Here is a 21,214-nt window from a genome sequence, read left to right as displayed (position 1 = left end):
CTGAGTAGGATGTCTCCAGAAACACAAGTCTGAGTGATGACGGAGTAATGCCCCCAAATATAAAGTTCTTTGTTTTCATTCATGTATTTCTGTGTTTTAAAACATGAGAACATTAAGTTTGCAAAGACAGTAGAAGCCCTGGTGGAAAACTAATCTCTTCCAATTAGTTCTTTGGGAGAAGGTGTCAGGATGGGGCAGCCTTGGACCAGAGTCTGAAAAGAATGGCTCAGGGCAGGCCTGGGGAAAGGGGCAGGCTCTGGGCTTCTCAACTCTACACTGCCTCACTGTTATCAGTTCTATCTTCCCTACATCTGCCCAACAGAAATTTTACTCACACAACTTTGTTATACTTTAATTTTTCAAACCCTATTCTTATTTTGTAACATAATGTATATAAGAAACAATTTAACCAAAACACATAGGGTTGTCTAAGAAAATATTATAACCTTAGTATTTATTTTTAACAAGGTAAAAGCAATAGAACAATCATAATCATGACATTTCTGTTCTTAAAGTGTCCTTCAGTGGTGACATCAGCACTCACAACCACATAAAAGAAGTGGTGGGAATGAAGGCCAAGTCCCCTGTACACATTCTTTCTTGGTGTGAAACACAGGTTGCGAAGTGCAACCATTTATATATATACTTTTAGACTGAAAGTTCCTGGATGTCAGAGTCCACAGCTTCCTCTGGTCTTCTCATGGCAGCTAACATGAAGGCAACTGATTGATCTATCAAGTTCCATCTCCAGACCTCAGCCTTGCTCTTCAGCCAAGTACCAAGACACGGGAGCAGCTCCCATCTGGGCACCCGACAACGAGGATGCTCCTGTGAGGGGAGAAACAAACCACGGACCACTCATCTCTCCCCCTCTTAGATGGGGTCAGGATTAACATACAAGACACTCTATGTCACAATCTTCCAGGTCCTAGTAAGAGAGTCCTGAGTAACATTAGGCTAATGCCCCCGTGGTGATGCAGGCAGGAGAAACTCAGGCTGGGTGAGTCAGAGAGGCTAAACTTGCTCATGTGGAGCATCTGACCCTGGAGCAGCTCTGAGCTGTTACCTGTCTATGATCAGCTACCTCTGGAGTAAGAGGAAGGATAAAAATACCCAGGAACACAGTGTACAGGCAGGTATGGTTGGGGTCATGACAGTGGATACTTTTGGATCCTGCCCTCCGTTGTCTGTTCGGGTTTGGTCACCAGATTCTGCTTACACCAGAAAACTGGACAAGACCTGGAAAACTCAATGCTACCAACTCCAAAATTGGGGACTTAAAATATCTATGTCAATCTCTTAATGCAGAAAATGTCACCGCTCGGTTTTCTGTATAGTCTCACTTCAAAATCTGGCTGTTTTGTGAATCTCAGGTTGGGTCCAGATGTTATGGGAAGTTTCTAGGCGAGATCAGTCTTACTCTATGGGGGTTACAGCAAGGGGAGGGAAGCTGAGGAGAGATCCCCTCATGGAAAAAATCTAACACATCACGGAGAATCCTAGGACCTAGATTTAAGTTTTGGAGCTATAGATTTAGATCTTGTGGGGAAGGGGGAGTTGCAGGTGGCTTCCTCACATCCATGAACATTTGCATAAAAGGAAAAGGGGAAACTGAGATTCTAAGACCTACTCAATGCCCATGTGCAACTTGGTTGAGTTTTGGAACTCCTTAGACTCTAGACTCTGACTCAGATTGAAGTTTTGAACACGACAAGTGCACCGAGACCCAGCTGGAATGACTGTTTACTCTGCTGTGAAGTTATTTTTTTGATAAATCTGGTCTAACTGTTCAATAAAAGACTATCAATTGGGGTGGCGCCTGTAGCTCAGTGGGTAGGGTGCCAGGCCCATATACCGAGGGTGGCAGGTTTGAACCTGGCCCTGGCCAGCTAAAACAGCAGTGGCAACTGCAACAAAAAATAGCCAGGGTGTTGTGGTGGACACCTGTAGTCCCAGCTACTTGGGAGGCTAAGGCAAGAGAAGCGCTTAAGCCAAAGAGTTGGAGGTTGCTGTGAGCTCTGATGCCATGGCACTCTACCCAGGGTAACAGAGTGAGACTCTGTCTCAAAAAAAAGACTGTCAATCTTAAGAGCCAAAGAGAAGTTTCTCCCTATAGATAGTGGGGTACTGGACAGTGTGCTGCACAACTGTAGATTGTGACTGCAACTCCAGAACAAAAGGCCCCTCCACAGTGAAACTTGTCTGACATTTTATTTTTGGATCACTTTGGGAAACATGGGACAGCATTTCAAAAATATAATGGGTACGACATACCTGCCACCCCCGAAAATCTATCCACTATGATAACACAGGGTGAAAAAACTAGTGTGTTAAATAATTAAGCCAGAATATCATGTGACTCACAGCAAATAAGGTAAGAACTTGCAAAATAAAGATATTGGCAAGGCCAGGTGGCTCACACCTGTAATCCTAGCACTTTGAGTGACTAAGGTGGGTGGATTGCCTGAGCTCACAGGTTTGAGACCAGGCTGAGCAAGAGCGAGACCCCTTCTCTAAAAATAGTCAGGCGCCCGTAGTCCCAGCTACTTGGGAGGCTGAGGCAAGAGAATTGCTTGAGCCCAAGAGTTTGAGGTTGCTATGACTTGTGACACCACAGCACTCTACCAAGAGTGACATAGTGAGATTCTGCCTCAAAAAATAAATAAATAACAAAAAGAATAAAGAAAAGTTTCCATAATTAAGTCTTCAAGCAGAAGATATGATAGCACCATTTTTCATATATAGCAGTTTCTAAGTTCACTGTACTTGGGAAGTTTATCTCTATTGTGACTATCCCCAAAAGCAATTTGAATTGGCTGTAGTGTCTTCATGACAAGATGTAGATTTGCAACTTGGAGCCAGATGCCTGCCGAAGGTGGACTCCCACTTACCTACAAGAACTGTTGCATAGGGCTCTGCTTCTTGGCTATTTAATTTTCAAAGCAACAGTCACCAGATCCTAGGAAAAGGTTTTCTTAAGTTAGGAAAAATTGGCAAAAGCCCTATTTAACAGTAAAAATAATTAATATACATTTTGAAGAAGCATAAAAATAATTCCAGTATAGTCTCAGCACCTGTAGCATAGTGGTTATGGCGCCAGCCACATGCACTGAAACTGGTGGGCTTGAACCCAGCCAGGGTCCAGCTAAAACAACTATGACAACTGCAACAAAAAATAGCCAGGCACTGTGGCACCTGTAGTGCCAGCTACTTGGGAGGCTGAGGCAAAAGAATCGTTTTAGCCCAAGAGTTGGAGGTTGCTGTGAGCTGTGATGCCATAGCACTCTACCTATGGTGACATAGTGAGACTCTGTCTCAAATAATAATAATAATAATTTCAGTATAAAAATTTTGTAAACACCTTGAGAAAAACAGAGGAAGCCAAAATCTTTGCCTCATTGTTGAGAATTAAGTCTCAGATTTCTTTTTTTTTTTCTTTTTGAGATAGAGTCTTACTATGTTGCCCTCGGTAGAGTGACATTTCATCACCGGTAGAGTGACATTTCATCACAGCTTACAGCAACCTCAAACTCTCAGGCTAAAGCAATTCTCTTGTCTCAGCCTCCCAAGTAGCTGGAACTACAGGTGCCTACCATAATGCCCTGCTATTTTTTGTTGCAGTTGTTATTGCTGTTTAGCTGGCCTGGACCAGGTTCAAACTTCCAGCTTTGGTGCATGTGTCCGGCGCTGTAACCACAGTGAGCCAAGTCTCAGATTTCTAATTTGTATTTGCTCTTACCTCAGCCGGCTCTAGGGCCATGACCTTTTCTTCCTCTTTTTTTGAGACACCATATCACATTGTCACCCTGGATATACAGCCATAACATTGAAGCTAACAGCAACCTAAATGTCTTGGGCTCAAGCCATTCCATTGCTTCAGCCTCCCATGTAGCAAGAAGCTAGGACACCAGGCACCAAGCAAAAACCTGGCTAGTTTTTTCTATTGTTCTTTTATTTATTTATTTTTTTGAGATAGAGTCTCACTGTGTCACTCTTGGTAGAGTGCTGTGGTGTCACAAGTCATAGCAACCTCAAACTCTTGGGCTTAAGCAATTCTCTTGCCTCAGCCTCCCAAGTAGCTGACACTACAGGCACCCACTACAATGCCTGGCTATGTTTTTTTTTTTTTGGGGGGGGGGGAGATGCAGTTGTCATCATTGCTTTAGGTGGCGTTAGGTGGCCAGGCCAGTTTTGAACCTGCCAGCCTCAGTGTATGTGGAGGGCACCCTATCCACTTAGTTGTGGGTGCCACCCTCTATTATTCTTTTTTTTTTTTTTTTTTGCAGTTTTTGGCTGGGGCTGTGTTTGAACCCGCCACCTCAAACATATGGGGCCAGTGCCCTTACTCCTTTCAGCCACAGGTGCCACCCCCTCTCTATTATTCTTTTAATGAGTCACAGGGTCTCACTTTTTCTCACTTTTGAGACCAGCCTTTTTCTCAGGCTGGTCTCAAACTCCAGAGCACAGGTGACCCACTAGCTTCAGCCTTTCAGAGTGCTAGGATTACAGGCATGCGTCACCATCCCTAGCCCTAGGGCCATGATCTTGAACTTTTGAACATTTGAGTTCCAGGAGATAATACATTCATGCACCACAGAGGTGACATGAAGCACACTGAGTGGACAAAAAAGAGGGTTTTTAGGCCAGGCACGGTGGCTCACACCTGTAATCCAAACACTTGAAAAGCCAAAGGGGGTGGATTTCCTGAGCTCACAAGTTGCAGGCCAGCTTGAGCCAGGGCAAGACCCCACCTCTCAAAACAGCCAGGTGTTATGGTGGGTGCCTGTAGTCCCAGCTACTCAGGAGGCTGAGGCAAGAGAATTGCTTGAGCCCAAGAGTTTGAGGCTTCTGTGAGCTGTGATGTCACAGCACTCTACTGAAGGTGACAAAGTAAGACTCTGTCTCAAAAGAAAAAAGAGAGGGCGAGGGAGAGAGAGAAGGAGAGAGGGAGGGGGAGAGAGAGAGAGAGAGAGAGAGAGAGAGAGAGAGAGAGAGAGAAAGGTACCTGTGGTTTGGAACTTTTTAACCGGAGATAAAAAGGGAAAGACCAAGCCAGTCGGGAGTGTGGCCATTTTGAATTGATCTAAGCAGTTCGCTCCACTGGCTGAAATAAAGCCTTTCCTCTTATAAACATGGTGTTTGATTACTCTTTCTTTCCATTGGGTCTGTCACGACTGCACAAATGATCACAGGAGACACATTTTAACAGTAAAAGCTTCAAGAAGTGAGACTCCCCGTAGGTGCAGGAGAGCCCTGAGCACTTCTGGAAGAGTCCTTTCATTGAGAAGATAAATAATGGGTGGAAAGATTACTAAGCAAAGGGGAGGCAGCAGCAGTCCTGTGAGAAGGATTTGACTGCTGTTGTGGCTTTGAGGTTTGAAGGGCGCGCTATGCCAAAGAATGCTGGTGACCTCTACAAGGACAACACTAACCAGTGCAGGGAAAGACCTACAGAACAACTTCCTGAAGGCCCTGGCACTGAGAGAAGAAGACAACCGCAATGAGAAAGTAAGCATTATCAAGTACAACAGAAGCCTGGGACCCAATTGAAAATCTCCCTTCTTGTATATAATCTGTATTCAATAAACCACCAAGTACCATACATTTTTGTTTTTAAAACTCTTTGAATTCTGGGCAGTGGGGCTGAGGATTTAGATTTCTAATGTCTTCCAGGAGATGTTGATGTACCCCAGGGGCCTACAAAAGAGTCCCCTTTCCCCCGGGACTCACTAAAACTTTAGACCAAAGGTACAGTACTTAAAGAGCAAGAATAAGTGAAAGGAAAATTAGGGTAAGAAAACAGATACAGGAAAGCACTCATGAAGAAGAATCAGCAGAAAAATCCTGGCAACATGAAATACCAGTCCAGAGTAACCCCTTCTAGGGATCATGAGGTAGCTACAGCAGAGGATTCCTCCTATAAAGAACTGTTAGAAATGACAGAAGGAGAATTTAAAATACAGATGATGAAAACAATGAATGAAATTGCTGAGAAAGTGGAAAACAATAAAAATAAAATGAAATAAATTGCTGAGAAAATGGAAAACGATCAAAAAACACTGGCCCTGAGAGAAGAAGACAACCACAATGGGAAAGTGAGCATTATCAAGTACAACAGAAGCCTGTGACCCAATTGGAAAATTGCTGAGAAAGTGGAAAATAACCAAAAGGAAATCCAAAAACATTCATCAAATAAGAGATGAATGATACAAAGAATATAGAAAGGATATAGCAGAGCTGAAGGAACTGAAGCAGTCAACTACGGAACTTAAGGATGCAATAGAAAGTATCAACAACCGATTAGATCATGGAGAAGAAAGAATCTCAGAGGTAGAGGATAAAGCTCTTGAGATAACTCTGATAGTTAAAGAGGCAGAAAAGAAGAGAAAGAAAGCGGAATGTTCACTGACAGAACTGTGGGACTCTATGAAGCATTCAAACATATGAGTTATATGTATCCCAGAAGGGGAAGAACAATGCCCTGAGGAATGGAAGCCATTCTAGAGAATATTATAAATGAAAATTTCCCAAATATCACCAAAGATTCTGACATACTTCTTTCAGAGGGATATCAGTCCCCTGGTCACCTCTACTCAAATAGAGTTTCTCCAAGGCACATTGTGATGAATCTATCTAAAGTCAAGACAAAAGAAAAGATTTTGCAAGCTGCCAGGAGTAAGCACCAACTGACCTACAGGCAAATTTATCAGGGTGACCTCAGACTTCTCTAGTGAAACTTTTCAAGCCAGAAGACAATGGTCATCTATCTTTAATCTATGTAAACAGAACAATTTCCAGCCCAGAATTCTATATCCCACCAAGCCAAGCTTTAAAATTGATGGAGAAACTACATCTTTTATTGATATGCAAACATTGAGGAAATTTGCCACAACAAGAACAGCTTTACAGGAAATATTTCAACCTGTTCTACACACTGACCATCACAATGGACCTTCAACAAAGTAAACACCCAGAAATTAAAGGACAGAACCCAGCTTCCACAGTGATGCAAAAGACAAAACTAAGCAATGGACTTTCACAAAATAAGATGAACAGAATGTTGCCACACTTATCAATTATCTCAATAAATGTCAAAGGCTTGAATTCCCCACTGAAGAGGCATAGATTGGCTCATTGGATTAAAAAACAAAAGCCATCTATTTACTGTCTACAGGAAACACACCTCACGTCAAAAGACAAATTAAAACTCAGAGTTAAATGTTGGAAGTCAATTTCTCAGGCAAACGGAATTCAGAAGAAAAGAGGGGCTGCAATCTTATTTTCAGATACATGTGGATTTAAAGCAACTAGAGTGAAAAAAGACAATGATGGTTACTTCATATTGGTTAAGGGAAAAATACAACAAGAAGACATTTCAATTCTAAATATTTATGAACCCAATTTAAATGCTCCCAGATTCTTGAAACAGACCTTGCTTAGTCTGAGCAACATGATATCCTACAACACCATAATAACAAGGACTTCAACACTCCTCTCTCAGAGCTGGACAGATCCTCTAAACAGAAATTAAACAAAGATATTAGAGATTTAAATGAGACCCTAGAACAACTCTGCTTGATAGACATATATAGAACACTCCATCTCAAAGATAAAGAATATACATTCTTCTCATCATCCCATGAACATTCTCCAAACACATCCTAGGACACACAAAAAACCTCAACAGAATCAAAAGAATTGAAACTCTACCTTGAATCTTCTAAGATCACAAGGCACTAAAAGCGGAACTCAACTCCAACAAAAATGCTCAACCTCACACAAAGGCATGGAAGTTAAACAACCTATGCCAAATGACAGTTGGGTGCAGGAAGAAATAAAACAGGAAATCATTAACTTCCTTGAGTATAACAACAATGAAGACACAAGCTACCAAAACCCATGGGATACAGCAAAAGCAGTCCTGAGAGGAAAATTGATTGCTTTAAAAGCCTACATTCAAAAAAACAGAAAGAGAGCACATCAACAAACTCACAAGCCATCCGATGGAACTAGAAAAAGAACAATCTAAGCCTAAACCAAGCAGAAGAAAAGAAGTATCCAAAATTAAATCAGAGATCAACAAAATTGAAAACAAAAGAATCATTCAGAAATTAATGAAATAAGGAGTTGGTTTTTGGAAAAAATAAATGAAATAGATATAAAAAAGTAAAATCTCTAGTAACCTCAATCAGAAATGATAAAGGGGAAGTAACAACTGATGCCACAGACATAAAAGAGATTATCTCTGAATACTACCAGAAACGTTATGCCCAGAAATTTGACAATGTGAAAGACATGGATCAATATTTGGAATCACACCCTCTCCCTAGGCTTAGCCAGGAAGAAAGAGCTCCAGAACAGACCAATTTCAAGCACTAATATCAAAGAAACAATAAAAAATCTCCCAACAAAGAAATGCCCTGGTCCAGATGGCTTCACACCAGAATTCTAATAAACCTTCAAAGAAGACCTTATTCTGATACTGCAGAAATTATTCCAAAAAATTGAGGAGGAAGGAATCTTCCCCAACACGTTCCATGAAGCAAACATCACCCTGACACCAAAACCAGGAAAGGACCCAACTAAAAAGGAGAATTTCAGACCAATTTTACTAATAAATATAGATGCAAAAATTCTCAACAAAATCTTAACCAATAGATTACAACTTATCATCAAAAAAGTCATACATCATGATCAAGTAGGCTTCATCCCAGGGATGCAAGACTGGTTAAGTATACACGAGTTCATAAAAATTATTGACTGTATCAATAGAAGGAAAAACAAAGACTATATGATCTGCTCAATAGATGCAGAAAAAGCATTCGATAAAATCCAGTATCCTCTTCTAATTAGAACACTAAGTATAGGCATAGGTGGCACATTTCTTAAACTGATTGAAGCTATCTATGACAAACCCACAGCTAATATTTAACGGACTAAAACTAAAGGCTTTTTCTCTTAGAACTAGAACCAGACAAGGTTGTCCTCTGTCACCATTACTATTCAACATAGTGCTGGAAGTTCTAGCCAATAATTAGACAAGACAAGAAAATAAAGGGCATCCAAATGGGAGCAGAGGAGGTCAAACTCTCCCTTTTTGCTGATGATAAGATCTTATACTTAGAGAACCCTAAAGACTCAACCACAAGACTCTTGGAAGTCATCAAAAAATACAGTAATGTCTCAGGATATAAAATCAATGTCCACAAGTCAGTTGCCTTTGTATACACCAATAACAGCCAAGATGAAAGGTTAATTAAGGACACAACTTCCTTCACCATAGCACCAAAGAAAATGAAATACTTAGGAATATACCTAACAAAAGAGGTAACGGACCTCTATAAAGAATATTATGAAATCCTAAGAAAGGAAATAGCAGAGGACATTAACAAATGGAAGAACACACCATGCTCATGGCTGGGAAGAACCAACCTTGTTAAAATGTCTATACTTCCCTGATCAATTTACCGATTCAATGCCATCCCTATTAAAATACTAACATCCTACTTTCAAGACTTGGAAAAAATGATTCTGCGTTTTGTATGGAATCAGAAAAAAACCCGTATAGCTAAGGCAGTTCTTAGTAATAAAAACAAAGCTAGGGGTATCACCATACCAGATTTTAGGCTGTACTACAAGGCTATGGTGGTCAAGACAGCATGGTATTGGCACAAAAGTAGACACATAGACATTTGGAATCAAATAGAAAACCTGGAAATGAAACCAACAACTTATAGCCATCTAACCTTCAATAAACCTAACAAGGAACATCCACTGGGGGAAAGACTCCCTATTCAATAAAAAGTGCTGGGAGAATTGGATATTCACATGTAAAAGACTGAAACTTTTCTCCACTCACCTTTCCACTCACAAAAATTGATTCAATGGATAAAGCACTTAAATTTAAGGCATGAAACAATAAAAATCCTCATAGAAAGAGTAGGAAAAACACTGTAACATATTAGACTGGGGAAAGACTTTATAAGGAAGACAGCCATGGCAATAGCAACAACTGCAATAATAAACAAATGGGATTTAATTAAACTGAAAAGCTTTTGTACAGCCGAGGAGACAACAACCAAAGCAAATAAACAACCTACCCAATGGGAAAGGATATTTGCATATTTTGAATCTGACAAAACCAGGATCTATACAGAACTTAAATTAATCCACAAGAAAAAACCAATAATCCCATACATCAATGGGGAAGAGAGATGAATAGAATCTTCTCCAAACATGACTGATGACTGGCCAGCAATTATATAAAAAATTGCTCATCATCCCTAATTATTAGAGAAATGCAGATTAAAACCACCCTGAGCTATCACCTAACCCCAGCAAGAATGGCCCATATCACAAAATCTCAAAACTGCAGATGCTGGCGTGGTTGTGGAGAGAAAGGAACACTTCTACACTGCTGATGGGACTGTAAACTAATACAACCTTTTTGGAATAAAGTATGGAGAAACCTCAAAGAACTCAACCTAGACCTCCCGTTTGATCCTGCAATCCCATTACGGGGCATCTGTCCAGAAGGAAAAAAAACCTTTTATTATAAAGACACCTGTACTAGGCTGTTTATCGTAGCCCAATTTACAATTGCCAAAATGTGGAAACAACCTAAATGTCCTTCAACCCAGCAATGGATTGGTAAGCTGTGGTATATGTATACAATGGAATATTATTCAGTCATAAAAAATGGAGATTTTTCAGCATTTGTACTAACCTGGATGGAATTGGAACACATTATTCTTAGTGAAGCATCACAGGAGTGGAGAAGTATGAATCCTATGTACTCAATTTTGATTTGAAGACAATTAATGACAATTAATGACATGGTGGGACATAGGGGAAGGGGAGAGCAGACAGAGGAGGGAAGGGCTGAGGGAGAGGAAAAGAAAAAAGAAAAGAAAATAGTGACTAATTCTCACATAAAATTAGATTTAATTTTGACCAAAGTAATTACTTAAACATTAATTTTTAATTCAACTTGTGAATATGTTGTTTAGGATACTGCATCCTCATTTGTAAGTGACATATGTTTGTAATTTCCCCTTTATAATAATATATTCTCTCCAAATTTAATATCAGGTGTATCCAGATTAAGTAGAATGATTTTGAAGTATTTCTTCTTTTTCTGTTGTCTATAAGATTTGGCATGATGTTTTTTGAAATTATCTTTTACTTTTATTTATAAATATTAGTTGTCTATTTTTTGAGACTTTGGAAAAAAATAAGAAGTTAACTGATGACTCCATAGAGTCAAAGCATTCTATAATAGACATACTCTTAACTGGCAATGTGAATGTTACTTTCTTTGCATTATCATTATTATTATTGCTTAATATTTCAATGCAGCAATCTTCTGATTTCTTTTCTGAATGTATTTGTCTTCGTTCATTCTTTACGAGGTTTTTGTTTCTAGTCCTTATCTTAAGCATTGTTATTGTTATTAAAATTTAAGCCTTTTTAATGTTGTGAAGGCAAAAAGTGGAAACCTAATAAATACATGTGTATGTAAAAAAAAAAAATAGAATACCAAGCAAAGACATGCAGGGGCTGCGTGCTCAGGAAAATGATCTCATAGGGGTAAACAAAAAGGTGGCAGGAAAATATGTGCTGAAAGAAGTGATTTCCAAAAAGACTACGTGTAATATTCTCCACTAATTCTTCAAGGAACTGCCATAAAATGCTTAATGTTTAACATCAGCCTTACTACCGCAGGACTGATCTTTGCTCCTCCAGGATTACTGAGTTACTTAGTGGCTTGCCTCCAAGTGACAAGAATTTTCCAGGCTTGCCAGGAGAATGTCTTACTTTTAGTAATTCCTCAGATGAGTTCTGAGATTGCTGACTGTTATAGTAAGTCTGATGTACTATCCTCTACATGTTACTGTAAATATGATGTTCAACCCTCTTACAGGCCTGCAACAATGTGGTCACTTCTAGGGCACCCAGCAGCATTGCTCAATGCTTATTTGTTCACCTGGATGGTGAGTGCAGGGACGATTACATTATCTTTAAATTCAGCCTGAAATACCACAACTTACTTCAAAAACTATCATTGCTTCTTCAGACCACATCACTCAGCATATCTTCAACAAAAATATAAAGTTTAAACTTAAATACTGGAAAAAACTCACATCTTCAACAAAAATATAAAGTTTAAACTTAAATACTAGAATAAAATTCACAAATTCTTGGAAATACAGAAACTATATTCTGGAAAGATTTTAATTATGAAGTGCTCCTTCCATGGCTGGTGTGAGCAGCTGGGAAACCTGAGCGGAGGCCCCTCAGGAAGAACTACCTAGGCCTTCAATGACCTCCTGCAGCAGACTCAAGTGGGGCCGCAGCTTGGAGTCTCTGGGCTCAGACCTCTGCTTTCTGGCCAGGATTATTTGTAGAATTTTATATGAGAAAACACTCATATTTAAAGAAGCCAGCAGGATCACTCAGACTGAGTCTTTTTTTTTTGAGACAGAGCCTCAAGCTGTCACCCTGGGTATGGCCATGGGGCATCACAGCTCACAACAACCTCCAATTCCTGGGCTTAAGCGATTCTCTTGCCTCTGCCTACCAAGCAGCTGGGACCACAGGCGCCCGCCACAACACCCGGCTATTTTTTTGGTTGCAGCCATCATTGTTGTTTGGCAGACACGGGATTCAAACCCTCCAGCTCAGGTGTATGTGGCTGGCGCCTTAGCCGCTTGAGCCACAGGTGCCGAGCCCAGACTGAGCCTTTGTTTAAAGAATCAGAGAAAATTCTAAGGCGGAAAAATTAAAACCTAAGTGTTTGTTGTTGTTTTTTTCATACAACAACTGTCTGCACAGATCAGATCTGTAGGGATGGTCAGTCTTTATTTTTCTTTTTCTTGAGACAGAGCCTCACTATGTCACCCTCCATAAAATGCCGTGCCATCAGAGCTCACAGCAACTTCAAACTACTGGGCTTAAGCGATTCTCTTGCCTCAGCCTCCCAAGTAGCTGGGACTACAGGTGCCCACCACAACGCCCAGCTATTTTTTGTTGTAGTTGTCGTTGTTTCTCAGGCTTAGGCTGGATTCCAACCCACTGACTCCGGTGTATGTGTCTGGTGCCCTAGCCACTGAGCTACAGGCACCAAGCCAATGGTCAGTTTTTAAAGCTGTGATTTTCTACCAGTATACCATGAGAGGATCTTAGGTGTGACCCACTTAAATTTTTAAAGATCATTAATTAGATTATTTTCAAAAGAATTAAAAGCACAGTGCAGTATATCCCTTTTTCCCACTCTTTTATTTAATCAACATAATTGAAGTGGAACATGGAAGGTTAATTGTAGGTTCAAGTATGCCATGAGATTAAAAAAAAAAAAAGGTTGAGAAACACTGCTTTACAGTTAAAAGAAAAATTATTAACTCGGTTTTTCTTTTTTTGAAACAGACTACCATTATGTCACCCTCAGTAGAATGCTGTGGCATCAGGGCTCACAGTAACCTCAAACTCTTGGGCTCAAGTGATTCTCTTGCCTCAGCCTCCCAAGTAGCTGGGACTACAGGTGCCCGCCACAATACCTGGATGTATTTTTTTGCAGTTGTCATTGTTTAGTAGGCTGGTGCTGGGTTTGAACCCACCAGCCTGGATGTATGTGGCTGGGGCTGTAACTACTGTGCTACAGCTGTCAAGCCAAGATCTACATTTTTCATGAGAATAATTTTATCTTTCAAGCTCTAATGCTAAAATTTATGTTATAGTTTAAAAAAATTAAGCTGAAACAAGTGAACAAATCTTTCTGAGGGAGAGACAGTGCTGACAGAAACACAGACAGTTGTGATTCAAGATTAAGTCACGCCATCCTCTCAGTTGACACATCTGCCCACCTCTATCCTGCTCATTGAAGAACTGGATGACCCTTCTCCCAGGAGACCCTGCACTGTGCCCCGCTGCATAACCCAGGTGCCATTTTGCTTTTTACTTTCTTGCAGCACCCCACTTGAGTCTGTTCTTATTATCTTCTGTGACAGTTATTCTCCTTTCACAAGTATGAGAAAACTCATATGGCAAGAATTGTGTCTTTTCTCCACAATTCCAGCACAAAATTGGCATGTCTCTGATAAATCAGAACTAGGGTTGGAAGAAGAAAATGTTAAAGTCTCAAGAACTTAGTTGTTTTTTTTTTTTGTTTGTTTGTTTTTTGAGACTAATCTCACTCACTTTGTCAACCTATGAAGAGTCCCTTGGCATCACAGCTCACAGTAACCACAAACTCTTGGGCTCAAGTGATCCTCTTGCCTCAGCCTCCCAGGTAGTTAGGATTACAGGCATGTGCCACAAGGCCAAGCTATTTATTAGAGACCGGGTCCAGCTCTTGCTCAGTCGGGCTGGTCTTCAACTCCAGAGCTGAGCCTCCCAAGATGCTAAGATTATAGGTGTGAGTCAAACGTGCCCCACCCCAAGAATTGAGCTTTTCAGATGAAAGATAAACCAGGAGACTCCTCTAGGCCCCAGGTGATCCTGATGCTCTTGAGACATGTTTCAGAACGAAATAACAGGCTCCTCTGGGAGAAGATTCAGATGCTGATACACTAGACTTTCTAAGAGACATGACTATTGTGGCCATTCTAGTTCATTCTCAAACAGTAAACTCAGGATGAGGAAAAGACAGGAGGGTGGCTAAGGACACATGACCGTCTCAGTTTTTTATATTTTTTTATTTTTATTTTTGAGTCACAGCTCACAGCAACCTCAAATTCTTGGGCTTAAGTGAGTCTCTTGCCTCAGCCTCCCAAGTAACTACGACTACAGGTGCCCACCACAATGCCCACTTATTATTTATTTATTTATTTTTGGCCTGTGTTGAGTTTGAACACGCCACCTCGGGCATATGGGGCTGGCGCCCTACTCCTTTGAGCCACAGGTGCCACCCGATGCTCAGCTATTTTTATGTTTATTTATTTATTTTTTGAGGCAGAGTCTCACCTTGTCCCCTTGGTAGAGTGCTGTGGCATCATACCTCACAGCAACCTCAAACTCCTGGGCTCATCTCTAAAAATAGCTGGGCATTCCTAGATAAAAGAGTCCATGTAGAGACTCCCGAGGGAATTCTTCAGTTCTTTCCCCCTTCCAGAAGCTCTGGTGCTTTTTACTGATTCTGTATTCCATTCTAACTTCTAATAAAAGTCCTATCTTACCACTGGAAAAAATAAAAAAATAGCTGGGCATTGTGGCGGGTGCCTGAAGTCCCAGCTACTTGGGAGGCTGAGGCAAGAGAAGTTCTTGAGCCCAAGAATTTGAGGTTGTTGAGAGCATTAGGAAAATGTATTGGGGTGATAATGCAATTTCTGCATTTTTTACCTGAGTAAGTCTCCCTTGGAAGGGAGAAACTCTTTTGATAGTCTTTTATACATGTCCCTTTTGAGCCACTTTTTTTTTTTTTTTTTTTTTGTAGAGACAGAGTCTCACTTTATGGCCCTCGGTAGACTGCCATGGCATCACACAGCTCACAGCAACCTCCAACTCCTGGGCTTAAGCGATTCTCTTGCCTCAGCCTCCCAAGTAGCTGGGACTACAGGCGCCTGCCACAACGCCCGGCTATTTTTTGGTTGCAGTTCAGCTGGGGCCGGGTTTGAACCCGCCACCCTCGGTATATGGGGCCGGCGCCTTACTGACTGAGCCACAGGCGCCGCCCTTGAGCCACTTTTAATACTTGCTGTTGAAAGTTAACAGTGGTACTTTTCCTTTCCTTTTTTTTTCAGTTTTGGCCAGGGCCGGGTTTGAACCTGCCATCTCTGGTATATGGGGCTGGTGCCCTACTCCTTGAGCCACAGGCGCCACCCAACAGCGGTACTTTTCTTCATTCATTATTTCCTTTAGCTGCTCAGATGAAGTACCTGCTTCTAAAACTGGAGTTTGCACAGCCTCAGGTCTGTGCAGGGAGGATGAGCATGACAAGAATATCCACTCACATTTTTCTAAAGGATCAGTTTTACTACAATATTTGGCAGAAACAAATTTATTTCCGAGGTGCAAAATTACAAAGTAAAAACAACGGTGAAAAACCATCTTTCTCAAATGTCAGTAATCTGTCTCTGATACGTCAGACTTTCTTTCTTTCTTTTTTCTTTTTTTGAGACAGAATCTCAAGCTTTTGCCCTGGGTAGAGTGCTGTGGGGTCACAGCTCACAGCAACCTCATATGGAAGAATGATATACATTTATAACATACCTTTTAAATTAAAAATCCTAACAGAGAACAATAATACACAGTAATTATAAACAAATATAGATAAAAAAGACATTGGCAGCTTGGCACCCATAGCACAGTGGTTACAGTGCCAGCCACACACACTGAGGCTGACGGGTTCAAACCTGGCCCAGGCCTGCTAAACAATGACAACTGCATAGCGGGGCATTGTGGTGGGCGCTTGTAGTCCCAGCTACATGGGCGGCCGAGGCAAGAGTATCGCTGAAGCCCAAGAGTTTGAGGTTGCTATGAGCTGTGATGCCACAGTACTCTACCAAGGGTAACATAGTAAAACTCTGTCTAAAAAGAAAAAAAAAATAGACATTGATTGAAAAGGGACTGAATTTATAACAATTGTGCCTCAAGTGCCAGAGCAGTGAGACCTTCACCTCCCTCACAGGGCTGGTGGACAGTGGAGCTGAGAGTGCAGCTTGACTGGCTGACTCCCAGAGCCCACACCAACCCCAAATTTCAATGAACCCTGTTGTACTCTGCCTCTGCCTCCCAGCCAATGAATCAGCCCTGACATTCCACGTGGCCTGTTTTCCTGGGATTTGAGGGTGTTGCTGGACTACTGAAAAAGGGGCTTCAGTGGCAGGGCAGAGGCAGCCGGGAGGTTACCAGGAGCCACACTTCAGGTCCCCTTCCTATTGCCTGCCCAGCATTTGGAGACCTCAAGTCCCAGGAATCACCATGCAACAGGGCCTGATGCTGGCCAGGGATCCATAGCCACAGGCTCTTTGCACGTGTGCACAGGACTCTCTTCTCTGTATTCTCTCCTAAGCCACTAGGCTGTCACCTGTCATTCTGACTGAGCTACTTCAAGGACTGGAAGCAGACCCAAAATTCCTCCTCAGGATGAAGATAATTGTCTGCAGCGCTCTGGAGTAACTGAATCTTCTCCAGAAGTTTGACCTCTTGCAGACAGAGAAAAAAAACATGATGCTGACAAGTTCTTCATGGTGTTAGGCATAAGGTATAATGGAAAAATACCAGTTAACTCTTGACAAATTCCTGGGCTGCAAGCCCTCTAAAGAATGGTTCACTCCCAAGATAGATGGGAAAGTACTCACTAACTCCTTGCTTGACTAAGTCCCCTGAGAAACGGATTGACTTTTAAACAATGCCAGGTAGGAAAAGTACTGAAACAAAGATGTACGATGTATGGGTAACCACAAACTTCTGCTTCTGTACAATGCTTGCTTGCTACCCACCTGGATGCACCTGGACTGCCTGCATGCCAACCAGGATGCAGACTAAGCCTTAAAAACCCGACTCCTTAAGCACTCGGGGCTGCTCTCAGAAACACCATGGTGGGACACTGAGGCAGTCGCTGGCCAGCTCTTCAATAAAAGGACTCTGCTGTAAATTTGGCTTGCTTGGCTGTGTTGTTTTTGTGGAACTCCTGGGCACAACAATGAGAGATGATGAACAGGGTCTGTGGGAGAGGGAGGTAGCAAAGACCGAATTCTGGGGTTTTTGTCTTAAGGGTCCTTCCTCCCCTCCAAATCCAATGAAGCCCAACACGTTCCCACAGTTGGATGGAAACAGCCCTGTCTCTAGAAATTAGTGCTGGATTTACATCCCTATCTGCAACTTTTATTGGAATGTGTTCTCCTCCTTTCCTGTCAAACCTTTCAAAGAAATCTAACATACAGAGGATGTTGGCAAGAAGTGCCCTGCCTAGGGTGTCTCTGATTTCCACATCCCCATGGTCCCCCCAGAGTGAAAATCCCAGCCACTATCCTCTTTCTCATAATGTTGAACACATTTCCCTGGAAGGCAGACCATGTCCATCAGAGAGGCTCCCTGGACCATGACTAGCCCCACCCATGTTGCATTTCTGCCAGGACCACCGGGGGCAGGGGATGGGCACAAAACAGCACTGAGATCTGCACTGTGCTCTCAGGAGAGGAGCTGCAGCTCAGGGACCTTCCATTAGAACCCTCTGCCGACAGACAAGGACACTGAGACCAGGAATACAAAGTGTTCAACCACTTAGGAGCTGCCTGACATGGAGGGACCCAATTTTCATCCTTCTCTCATGGTCACCACTTGAGGATGAAGCTAGTCTAGTTTCATCAGAACTTCAAGGAGACCAGTAACTTCCACCACTCAGGGAGCAGAGATGGGCAACTGATGTTGCCCATCAGGGTAGGTGGGCCTGATGCCAAAGCTCACAGGGGCAGCAGGGAAGGTTTCATGAGAGGTTTGCTGAATGGAGAGATCGAAAGCTCACTGCAGGGCTCTATCCTGTCAAGCCTCAGGATCCTCAGCATCTTACCTACCCTGGATCCCTCCATGGTAGTGTTCAGCACCACCAGGTCACTGAAAAATGCCCCAGGAAGAGCATGACACCATGTCACTGATGATGAGCATCCATCCTCAGGGGCCTACTCAAGGCCTGTCCCTGTAACTTCATCACTTTCTCTCTCCTGGAGTTCCCTACTCAGGTCCTCCACGAAGAGCAGCCAGAGACCCTCAGCTGCCTTTCCCCATTCTGTCCCTCTACTCCCCCAAGCTTTTGTCCAAGGTCACCAAGAGCCTTCTAGTAATTGCTAAGGTGAGATTTCAACACGTCACAACATCTTGGGGTTTCTAGCTCCACCCTTCCCCAATCCACTGAGCCTAACTCTCCCTGGCCCTTGGTCTGATCTCTCTGATGGAGGCATTTCAGTCACTGTCCCAACAGGGATGAAGGATTGGGGAGGAAGGCCCCCACTTTATCCACACGCAGACTTCCAGCTAAAAGGAAGGTGTTCCTGTCCTCTGAGTCCCTGAAGCCCCTCCCTGCCACAAAACACATTCTTTTGCCTATGCTGCCTCATTGGGGGATCTCTGAGGGTTCTTCTGCAGGGTGGCCAACTTGGAGTTCCACACATGCCAGGGTCACAGACAAAGTCAATGAGACTGTCCTTTACTCATTCAGTTCCAACCCAGCCACCTCACCCTGTACCCTGGACAACTGTCCTGAGTCAGCTGGCACAATGGTACTGCCACCTCCAGTCAATTGTGATTCTAGATTCACCTGCAGCTCTGACACTCACTTGATGTGTCACCTTGGACATGCAGCCCAGCTTCCCTGAGACTGTTCACTAGACAAGTGTAATGGGAACTGTATCTACCACACGATGTCTCCTGAGGACTACGTTTTAAATAACTATCATCATTTTTCTCACCATCACACACCAGAGCAAGGGAAAGGCACCCACACTAACTTCCATCCTTTTTTGAACCCCGTTACAAACCTGTGATACCCGTGTAAGTCTTACCACACATACACTCTCCAGATGAGGTAACACACAGACCCAAAGAGCAAAGTGAGTTGCCTAGAGGGGCCTTCAAGCTGCCTCCAAATCAAACCCTAGAACCAGCTCTAACAAAGGTTCCACCTGGATCTCTATGCCTGTCTAGTTCCCCACAAAGCACAGCCATGCTGGGAGAGGGCAGGGTATACCGGTGTGCCTGGTCAACCTCTTGCTTACCCGAGCTCCACAGGAATTGCTTCCACACATACCATTCTGAAGTCTTCAATGTGCCAAGGAAAGCATTTCCACAGAACTCTCTTCCACCACTCAGAAAGCAGTCACCCACGTGGTTACCTGTGACTAATAAACAGGGTCTTCTGAGGGCAATTGGTGGAGAAACTGCCTTCTCCTTTACATGTATTCTGATGTCTGGTCAGGAAAAATCCACTAGGATTGCCTGAGTCCCCAAGATCCTTCTCATAAGTCAGCTAGAGCACATCACTGCTAACTGGCAGTGAGCTAAGTACTGTGTGGGTGATTGGCAGTGTCTGCAAAGCAGCAGAGTGGGGATTCACAGCCCAAATCTGTGTGCATCTAGTATGGTCATTGGAACCCAAAGCTGGACAACCCAACTGCCCAGCTAGCCATGGGATTCCCTTTCCATTCCCATCTTTAAGGGATGGCAACCAGCCCTTCCCCACACAGTAGTCAGAAGCATCAGAATAAGCTTGATTTCCTGAGGAATTGTTGGGATAATTTCAGGTAGGAAGTAAGCTTCCCTACCACATCTACCTAACAGCTTGCAGAAAGCTACCTTCCAATAGAATGCACAGCATTGGAGCCACAGACCTCGTAATTCTACCATTCATTAACCCTACACAACAACCCAGCTGCCATCACCACAGCCCATTCCCAGAGCCTCGTTTCTCCACACTTCTGACCTGCCTAAGTGGAAACACATCTCTTCCTGTAAACCTAGATTGGACATGATGGGTGAAGTGTGTTTTAAAGCAAGCTCTCAGAGACAAAGTTAACACACACACACACCTGACCCAGTACTTCTTCCAAACTGCCACTTTCTGTTCCCTCAACACTTCACACCTCCTGGCCTCCACTTTTAATTGATGAGTAGAACATGGTTAGTGTTTTTTTTTGGGGGGGGAAGGGGGGAGAGAGAGATGTTTAAATTACCTGGAGCTTCATCTGTGGAGAGGAAAATAAATGAATTTGGGCATAACGGAATCTTGTGATTCAGTTGCCTGTATTTCAGAACGAAGTCATTCTAAACTGGATGAGAGTTTCCATTGTGCAACCCTGAACCCCTTAGTGTTTGATTTCCTTAAGGGCTCCATGGTACTGGAGAGTGAGCTTTGCAGACTAAAGCATCTTTCTCTTGGCTGCTAATATGCCATATTGACTTGATTTACCCCTATTCTGGGAATGCCTCTCAGATGTTTACTTTATCAACTGTTCTCTGTGTAAGAGCACATATTACCATAAATGCTGTCCTTAAGTCAAACCACCCTTGATATTATCACACATGGTGCACTTGATGAAACACATTATTGGCACTTTACTTTTTTTCAGGAAGGCCAACTTTTTTTTTTTTTTTTTTGCAGTTTTTGGCCGGGGCTGGATTTGAACTCACCACCTCCCGTATATGGGGCCGGCGCCCAGGAAGGCCAACTTTAATACTCTTGCACATTAATGTGTGCACACTTTTCCAATAGTACATAACCTGG

At 42.6% G+C, this 21,214-nt stretch overlaps 1 long non-coding RNA gene across 1 annotated transcript in view; it reads right to left on the bottom strand.

Annotated features, from left to right (window-relative positions):
* Positions 1-270: 270 nt before the first annotated feature.
* LOC128572646 (uncharacterized) overlaps positions 271-21,214 on the bottom strand; it is a 36,381-nt gene continuing 15,437 nt past the window's right edge. Inside the window, exons 2-3 of the long non-coding RNA XR_008376218.1 lie at positions 10,727-10,881; positions 271-2,959 (exon numbers count right to left, since the gene is read on the bottom strand). This is a non-coding gene — a long non-coding RNA (uncharacterized LOC128572646). The remainder of the gene's footprint in view (positions 2,960-10,726; positions 10,882-21,214) is intronic.

The sequence above is a fragment of the Nycticebus coucang genome, chromosome 20 (assembly GCF_027406575.1).
Source record: "Nycticebus coucang isolate mNycCou1 chromosome 20, mNycCou1.pri, whole genome shotgun sequence".
Lineage (NCBI taxonomy): Eukaryota > Metazoa > Chordata > Mammalia > Primates > Lorisidae > Nycticebus > Nycticebus coucang.
Note: the sequence above shows the minus strand (reverse complement) of the source record. Positions and strands in the feature narration are given on the sequence as shown.